The sequence below is a fragment of the Falco cherrug genome, chromosome 8, assembly GCF_023634085.1.
Source record: "Falco cherrug isolate bFalChe1 chromosome 8, bFalChe1.pri, whole genome shotgun sequence".
Classification (NCBI taxonomy): domain Eukaryota; kingdom Metazoa; phylum Chordata; class Aves; order Falconiformes; family Falconidae; genus Falco; species Falco cherrug.
In genome coordinates, this window is record NC_073704.1 from 16,850,677 (window position 1) to 16,860,495 (window position 9,819).

The following is a 9,819-nucleotide window of genomic DNA, read 5'->3' on the forward strand; positions in this document are numbered from 1 at the left end:
AGTCTGACAACATCCATGATACCTTAATGCCCATCAGCACTTCGAACAAAGCTCTTTTTGTCACTAGAAAACAGTGCTGATACATTATTCATTTAGGAATAAAATTGCAGGTTATCAAATGGTGTTTTAGAAGGTGCCCTCAAACACTGAGTTTTATGGTCCAAAATTGAGATATTGAAACAGTTAATAATCTAGTTAAATATTAAACAGCATTTACACAGTACTACAATTGTGCAGGCAGTCACAATGCAGTCTAAATAATATCTAAATGAAAATTCTATTATTTCTGCTAGGTGTATGTCATTATTATTCTTACTACTCCCCTCTAATTTGTGGACCAAGAATCCAGTGATTTTACATAATGAACATTAGCTAACAACACAAGGTTTTCTATGTAGGAAAGCAAAAGAATGACTGACAGGGAATATAATAATGGAATAATTATCTGTTGAATAGTCCATTCAAAATATTCCTCAAAATATTAATAGACTTTAACTGAGTCTTCTCATGGTAAATTTTCAGTGGTGTCAAAGCCATTATCCTTAGCTGATAAAAGGCATCACATATAAAACACTGACTTCAATGAGTCTTTTTACAAACAATGGGAGAAAAACTTGAGAAGATGTTTAGTAACCTGATTTTAAATATCTGTTTTTAAAATCCTGGCTTCTTAATGACCTACACGAATGCAACTTTGCTAAACATAGGAGCTGCTGGGATTTGGATTAGTTAATTTGATGGACTAGCTAAATCACACTCTGGATGAACGTCTGTCATCTATTGGGAATACAGAGAGCCTAGGACAACTCAAATCCTAATTTAAATACTTCCTATAAGTGTTTAAATACTGAGTTATTATTAAGTGTTAGTGCTGAGTGGGATTGATCCATGCATCTATTCATGGTGAGGTGGGCCTTCCAGGCAAAGCACAGACAGATGACAGATCATTTTCATGTAACTGTGCTGCTGCTTCTTGACAGCTGGCAGCCTCTGCCTCCCCTCTCAACTTCAGAGTGTTCATCCCTACAGCAAAGCAAAAGAAACCTTGGCAAGGCCCCCACTGACACCAGTGGAACCAGTAGGCAGGTTAATGGCAGCATCCACAAGATCCAGTTGTCCTTTCAGCAGCAAATACAACTTCTGTAATACTTCAGAGACCACAACACAGAAAAAGTGCAGCCCCATGGATATTAGTGACAGTATTGACTGTCAGCTTCACCAAGTCACCTTTTCATTCACCTCTACAGCCCAGTTTTCCTACTGGAAGCTGAGGAATCTCCATACCACATGAATTGCTTGGTGTAGATATAACATCTTAATTCAGACCCTCACCTTGAAACAACCCACACACTTATCCAGCTGCTGCCACAGCTCTGGGAAACAGCAGGGAGCCAAGGCTCTGATGCACACCAGTTGTGGCAAAAACCATTTCTTTCCCTTTCTTTGAATTTTTAATGTCCCACAGGAACATGCTTCCAGAATAACACATTTCAGTACATCCATACGCCTGAACAGAAGCTACAGTGGTTAGTCAACCTTGTGGGAAGTCAGAATTGTCCTCTGACTTCATGTCACTCAGTGAACTGAGTGATAGCTGCTTAATTCTCTGCAAATGTATTCATTACATACTATCATATATTGCAGGTTTTGTTATGCACCTTTTTATAGCAAATGATGAAAACATAGAGATCAGATCACTTGAAATTTCAGCATGTCTAGTCTTCTGTGAAAGCATTTACCTTGTAAAATTAATGGTCTGCTGGTGGTGGTTAAATGAAGCCTTCACTATGTTATATATCACCTCTACTGACTGCTTCAAATAAACACGAGGCTCCATACTTCTGAAATTTGCTGCCTATATTTTTGTTCTTGGCAAAATTGGACACTTCTTCTATTATCTATCAAGCAAAGTTCCAGATGTGTTTGATGACACTTGAAAACTCATAAGTAGAGAATGTTTTGCTCATAATAATATTTACATGATTAGATACTTTTTTAATTAAAAGTAGCAGAAGACATTAGATCATACAAATGAAATAACCGCCTCATTGACTGATTTATTGGAAAGATTTAACAAGAACATTTTACTCCAATAATGGTGATAGCATTGGTTTCCTGTTTAATGTATGTTTTCAGAGATATTTAGCCCACAAATATTTCAGATCTATCTCAAGCATAATACCAAATTACTATGGGAGTGGAGGAAATAATCAGAAATACCAGATTTGAATTACAAATATGTCTTTTTCCCCTTTGAATCTCGGTTGGGAAAGTAAAAAAAGGGTTCATTTAATTAAATGTTAGACATAAACTGGAAAATGTAAAGAATGAACAAGTTAAATGATTCCAAAGCAGTGGTGTTACAAATAAACATAATAAGCAGAATAACAGACTATATAACAGTTTATATGTAAATATAACATTTATCTGTAAATAAAGAGTTTACATATGATTTAAAGTTAGCTGAAGCTCCCACATCATCATAATTCTTAAGGTAAAAAAATATTTGAAAGAAAGAAGTTACCAAATCCTAAGAAGCAATCCTTTCAGTAAATACTGAGAATAAACCACTGCTTCACAATTTATTTCATATCAGCTCTCTGCATGTATTTTATTCAGGCAAATTTTTTCAGTAGCAAAATATATTTTGCAGAATCAAATTTCTGTCATGATCAAAAGACTCATTAATGTATAAACTAATGCATTACTTGAGTCGATGAGTTTTATTTGAAAAAGCTTTGTCTTTGTGAAACAGTTTCTGCCAAATAAAGAAATAGCTACTTTAACCTCATGAACAGTGAATCGTTCAGCAATTAGAAGCAGATTGTCCCCAGGTTCCATGTAACTTGGCTAGGTTTATCTCAGTTTGCTTAATTTAGCCTGCCCCACATATAATCATCTGATTCTGATCATTGGTATCAAAGAAAAAAAAAAAGTGGAAAACAGTGAAATCTTTCTCACTGATTTGTAATCACAAACACGTGAAATGGGCATAAATTTTAAGGTGTTTTATTGCATTTCTCAGCATACCCTATGAAACAATCATGCCCTTAATGTCAAATGGTTCTGTAACCAGGAAGAACGTTGTACAGTCAGTGAATGAAATTACTTGGGTGTTACTCATGCTTGTATTACCACAGCCCTTATTTCTTTCCAAGTATTCATTACTACAGTGGTTCAAAAATAAAACCAACTTCACAGCCTTCTTTTAATTTAAAAGAGATTAAATAACTATCTATATGAGGAACATACCCTAGCTCCATAGCTATTTGTGCATACAAAACCAATTTAAAAGCAATAGAGCAAGCTGGCAGTCATACAACATAATAGCTCCTCATTTTATAATACTACCCAGAAGTCGTGCTCATGCAGACTAAACATTCTTCAGTGATTGTCAAGTCTTTGAGTTTAGCTGAACTATGAGAAATTTTGATTCAATATCTGCAGTAGAGACTGCAGACAAGATGGAATAGTTTGAGGTACATGACAGCTCTATCCTGAGCCAATTCTTTTGACATTTCTACAGTTCCAGTGTGGATCTGACAAATTAATACCCGAGGCAGGTTGTAACTTTGAAGTTAAATGCGCAATTATTCCAGTTGAATGTAAAGTATTTTCATAACATGAAGTGCCTGTGAGGCAGCAATTCATTTACAAGACTACAAGATAGAAAGTTTAACATAAGTCATGCAAATGGCATTTTAATCTTTTCCCATCCTGAACAGAAATACTTGCAGGGCGTCCTGGAAATCAGTAATATGACCATCCTCAAATGCTTTCCTTTTTCATAATTAGAATACCTGATTCTCCTATGTGGTTAGGAATCCCCTAGTGACAATTTCTCCAGTGCTCATGAAGATAAAAATTCTCTGTTTTAGAGGGTGTGTATGACAAATAAAATTAATGCCATTTGTAGGAAGAGGACTACATTTGAATGGTGGGTGAAACCAACAGAGCTGGACTGCTGTGCACCGAACCCTAATTATACTGTTCTGTATGTGATGTTAAATTTACACATTACAGACAACAACAAAAAAGCCCAACAAACACAGACATCTCTGAACAAATAGAGCAGCTCCCAAAAGAAAGCTAATAATTGAGGTTGAAATTTTGTAGCAGGAATTTTTGGCACAAATGTTTAGCTGATCACCTGTTACTTTTATAACTCAGTGCCTGTATGTTTGTGTACACACTGCATATAATTATATATCAATATACAAAACCATAAGCAGAGAGATGACCCATCCATCCATTATAGTCACACACAGAGTAAGTAAACCTTACCCAAGAAGTCTGTCGTTCCTTCTGGTAAAGAACAGCCTGAAATCTTTTCCACAAAGGAAAGGGATGGAGACAGATTCCACTAAGAGAGATCATTTGCTTTATTGGGAGCCAAGACTATCTTATTCTCCATCACTGTCTAGGTGGCAGCATATCTAAATGGATGTTTCTGATTTCTTGGGGGTTTGGTAAATTTAGGCTTTCAGTAAAAATTAATTTGTTGTGCTGTTCTGCATATACTACGGCTGTCTTGCAAAATAATCCTTTACACCTATATTTCTTTGCACAATATGAAATAATGTTCTGATCCATTGAACTGGGATGGAAATTCCCAATAAATCCAGAATTTCATTAGTAGTGCTAAAACCAATGCAAAAGATATCTCAGGGAAGAACAGCACTCTAATGTAAGGTATAAATAAAAACGAAGCAAAAGCTTTTCTATTTCCTACTGTCAACAACAGTGTAGTTTTGCAAGTTCGGGAGTAATAGATTTGCATTCAAGTTCCCCAAGAGCCTTGCTTGTAAATTCTCAGATGTACGTGCATGTGGCTTATGGATTACACTATCACCTATTTTATTTATTAGCTAGCTGTTCAAATTTTGAAGTGGCAAGGAATGGCAACCCATTAAATTTAATTCTTTGTTTACAAACTGCATGTGTATCACAACTCCATGGCCACAGATTTTTTCTTCAGTTAAGCAATGTTTAGTACTGCCTGAAAACTCCCCAAAAGACTCCTGGCTGCTGGCACCAGAGCCCTTCCCTAGTCTGTCTGTCAAGAAACAAGAGGACAAGGAAACCTCCATCAGCAGCCATGTTCAACAGTAATGCCAGATGTGAAGCTCTCAGTAACACTGAGTGAGATCCTGGTCCTGAGCAAATCAGTGACCCCAGACAGATAATCCGCCTGAGACGTTTATAATGCAAGTATGCTGCTAACCATGTTAGCATTAATGTGCATCTAGGGAACAGAAAGCCTATACTTATCAAGACATTATAGACGAAGCATAGACAGTATAGTATAGCAAGCAGTAAGCTGCATCTTGAAATATTTTTGAATCAGTTGCTAATATGAATTAACATGTCAGTTCATATTCTATTGCCAGTTATGTTAAGGCACTGTCCTGAAAATGGTTGGTTGGATATAATAAATCAGACTGGCCCTAAATTTCTACTTTAAGTAAATATGTTGTGATCTATCCTATAGAATAATCTTGGGGCAATATCTTCCTTTGCATTTAGAGTTATTTTTTAAGTTATTTTTTCTCTTTCATGGTTATGAAGCAGAAGAAAGTAATATTGAAGCAGATGGTCACGGCAGAACATTGATTTCAAATAGGAGAGTGTGAGTCAACTTGTATCAAAATGCAGACAGGATAGATTAGGAAAGAACAGTGACCCTATGATCAGGAATTCAGAACTCACAAGAAATGGGACCCTGTGAATGCTTGTGGATGTTTCAGAGAAAGTGGGAACAGGTGAGGTTGCCATGGGGAGCCCAAGCAGGCAGCACTACCCAGAGGGAAAGAAACAACCAGTTTTTCTGGTGTGGGGGAAAGGCTGCAGCATGGCCTCTGTCCCACTTACTGCGATTCTTCACAAGGAAGTGCACACATAAATCATGCCATTTTTAAGAACAAGTATTATAGCACCTGAAATGTTAAATGCAGTAAGTACTTTATTAAAATTAAAAAATGCAGATTTTTTCCTTTCAGAAGCAATATATAAATGCAGATAAGGGCTGCACCTTGAGGAAGAGTCTAGACTAAATCAGCAAGAGTTCCTTACCTTCCAGAGGTGTTTCTGTATGTGTGGCAAGGCAGAAAAAATGCAGTATTAATGACTACAAAGTCACACTTCCTGTGTCATTCCTTCTGTGAAGATCTTGTAAGGAAGTCTGAATCTTGAGACACGCAAGGTTATTTTGTTTGCACTTAGACACTTACTATATATTCAGATTTCTGCATATTGCTGTATCACTTTCAAAGATATTTGGCCAGGTCAATTCAGACACCCTGGGGAAAATACTTTAAAATGAAGCAATTAAAAATTATTAGATAGTAGATAAAAAAGCAAGCTTCTGTGTTCATCTTTGTGCATATATTCATAGAGTTTAAAGCAGGAAGCACCATCAGATATTGCTGTCTCATGGCCTGATAAACTCCTGTTAACATGATCTTTTGGGAATTACTAATATGTGACTTGCATTTAGTTAGAGCCTATCCTTCTGAAGATTATTGATTCTTTAGATGAAGGAAATGTGTGATCATAAGCACATGACCTCCAAAAGTAACTCATTCTAGTGGTTCATCTAATAACATCTAATGTTCATCTAAGGTTCATCTAGCATGCCTCATTTGAATTTGTCTGGCTTCAGCTTCTAGGCACTGGTTCTTCTTATGGCTTTTTCCACTAGGTTAAAGAATCTGTAGTATGTATTTCTTTTTATGCAGCAGCTATTTGTACATGGTAGTAAAATCACTTCTTTTCCTGCCTGCTTTGAGTAATGTTGCAAGAGAGCTCCTAAAATAATTTTTGCTTCTGTTTATAACATTTTCTGGTTTGCTAGTTTTGTAGCTTCTTGTACCATGCTTTCATGATCCATATAACTTTTTTTTTAAATTGCCACTTGTTTAATGTATTACATAAACCAAACACTCCCTTTGCTTTTTCTTGGAATAGGTATTTCTCTTTTTTTCTCATTTTCCTCACATGTGACAGTAAATACACATGTGCACATAGATCTGAATGTACTTTGGCTCAGGAGATGCAAACCGCACAATTTAAAAAGATGAACTTATTCTCCTCTGTATTAAAGTTCTAACTTTTGGACTTCCAATTTAGGAAGGAGCTGAAGGGATGTTCATTGTGAGATTAGACAGGGAATGATTTTATAAGTGGACATAAAATCCATGCCTCATAATTTGGAACCTTTTATTGTGTGATTTACTAAGCTTTTGTTGGAGCTTTGTTTTGGTTTAGGCTGTTATCACTTTAATTTGCAAAATTTCTTATTCTGACAATTACTAATATCATGTGGGTGGAGAAAAAGATGCTGTTTCTCCAGTTCCCACAGAAAAACTACAGGGAGTAAAAGACATCCATGCAGGGAAACCAATGCCCTGTCTCCTGGGGTTCTGTTAAACTGACACAGCTTAAATTTTCTTTAGGCTGCCAGAGAGCAAATAAACATTAAAACTTCTGATTTTTCCTTTTGTTCTCTGTAAATAAAGGAGCTGCATAGATACTCCAGTTGAAATACTTGACTATTCATTCTGTAATAGCTCTTTTATAGCCCACTGTGGATAATAATGATGTAATTGCAGTCCTTTTAAGGCTACATTGTCTACATGATAAACTAGCAATTACCTGATTAGAAAAATTTTGGAGACCAATTTCTAAGTATACAATAGACCACAAGTCTGGTCAGCCATGCAATTATGGAACCAGAACTCATGCTGTTCCTTATCAAAATTTATCTAAAAGCAGTGCTTTGTGCATGTGCAAAATGTAGGTTTAAAATCTGGCCATCTCAGTTTCCTTTAATAATATTAAACAGTAGTAGATGTTAGTTTGGGTTGAAAATTGTTTTCTTATTTTGTCCATTTATTTTTAAGTTCATTCTAGTTTTACACTAACATAAACCTGCCTTAGCAGTTGATGCCGCTGTGAAATGCTTTTAACCTATCTCATTTGGAGGAATAGAAATGTATCCAGCTTTGCAGATGATTTATTGCTGTGTGAGATTGGAGTAACCTTCCTAGAAGGTGGTTCTTGAACTGAGCATGCAAGAATGTTACTAACATGTTGATCCTCTATTTTATATGTTTCCATGTTATACAATCTAAAAATACAATACCCATTTCACTGTAGTAAGAACATTCCCTGTTAGAGAGATCATTAAAGTGTTGATAATGCTGAAACTGGTGAGGATGGCAGATGTGATGAGTAACAGACACAAATGAGCTGGAAGTTTCATGTGCTCAATTGAAAAACATCCAGCAGGTTGGACATACTTGGAGCAATTCTGCCCTGCCTTTCCCATGACAAGGAGCAATGGACTGCCCCAGGGAGGGGAGCCTGGAGAACTAGATAGACTCTGGCTCAGTGCCTTAAACACATGAACCTTCTCCATCATATACGAAGTTTTTAGGTTGACTTGAGGTAACTTGAGGTAATTTCTGTTAGAGTGAAGAGATTCCAAACCACTTAGAACAAACCTGGAAAAAGTATTACAGTAAAAAACAAACAAACAAACAAACAACAACAACAAAACAATCAATCAAAAAAACCCAAAAAACAAAACCACTAACAAGTTTCATTCAACTTTCCTGAAAAATTAAAATCACAGAAGTACAGAAAGAATTTGAATAACCTTCTGGGTCCAATGGGAGCTTACCTGTGTCTATATTCTTCAGTCTCTCTTCAGTTAAGGGTTTGTTGGACATGCAGTCAGTAGCATCACATGATTGTAACCCGCAGTAAAGCCTTCAGGACAGAAAAATTAGAAAGTTGGAAGTCAGAAATAAAATCAGATCCTCTTTGTGTGGGGAAACATTTAGGTAAAGCATTATAAGTATATACAGGGGGAAAATAATCAATTGGACTGTAACAACACAAGAACTGAAGGAAGAAGTGACCCAAAATTAGAACCAAGGTAAATGTGTAAAAGGAAACAGGAAAGCAAGGTCATACCCACAGAAAGTGGAAAGAGGTGACTCAGATGTGGGATACTCTGTTTTAGCATCTGATATCTGTGGCAGAAAGCCTTAAGTAGCATGGGTCTTGTCTGGACAGTCTGGCAGGGAAATGGCTTCATGACCTAGAGACTAGCATGCTCTGAAGAGGGTACAGGGTCTTGGGGAACATCTCTACCCTGGTGAAAGCAAGGCAGCTGCACTTCTGTTCAGACTGTGTACATGTGGTCTCCCCGTGGTGACAGAACTAGGGATACCTAATGCTGGTGGTGCTAGAAGCAACAGGCAGAAGGTGGCTGGGCATGGGCAGCTGCAGCAGGGGTGCCATAGCTCCTGCCCAAGCAAGTCTGTGATATAGCTGTGGTGGGATCACCTAAATTTTATTGTAGGCAAAGTTTCTGTGCAAATACACTTTCCGAGAACACAAATAATCTCTGCCATTTCTTTTTACTTTCAAATTAGAAGAGTAAGCAACATCTGTGGGAAGAGTAATCACCCAGTGCTTAGGAACCATATATCTGCATCTGAGCTGATCTTACTTAGACACTGTGCCACTGTTGTTAACAGCTTTTGTAAAGTCTCAGGTCACTGACTATTGCACACGAGTGACCACAGTATCCAAAAGGCAGTGCATGTAAAGATTTGGAAGGGAAATTAATTTAATTCCAACTTCCTTTTTTGCACCTGAACCATAATAATAATAACAACTATAATAATTCTATAATCCAATTGAGTTTTTAAAAAACTCTGTCACAGATGTTTTAGTGGTGCGTGTATGAGATACTGACATTTACATGTACATTTTTGTAAAGCAAAACCATACCAGCTTCAATGTCAA

The 9,819-nt window shown here is 36.7% G+C and overlaps 1 long non-coding RNA gene across 3 annotated transcripts in view; it reads right to left on the minus strand.

The window, feature by feature from the left end:
- Positions 1-8,890, minus strand: part of LOC129736672 (uncharacterized) — a 70,011-nt gene extending 61,121 nt beyond the window's left edge. For all 3 annotated transcript variants that reach the window (XR_008733626.1, XR_008733624.1, XR_008733625.1), the window contains exons 1-2: positions 8,684-8,890; positions 6,231-6,311 (exon numbers count right to left, since the gene is read on the minus strand). This is a non-coding gene — a long non-coding RNA (uncharacterized LOC129736672). The remainder of the gene's footprint in view (positions 1-6,230; positions 6,312-8,683) is intronic.
- Between the last annotated feature and the right edge of the window lie 929 nt (positions 8,891-9,819).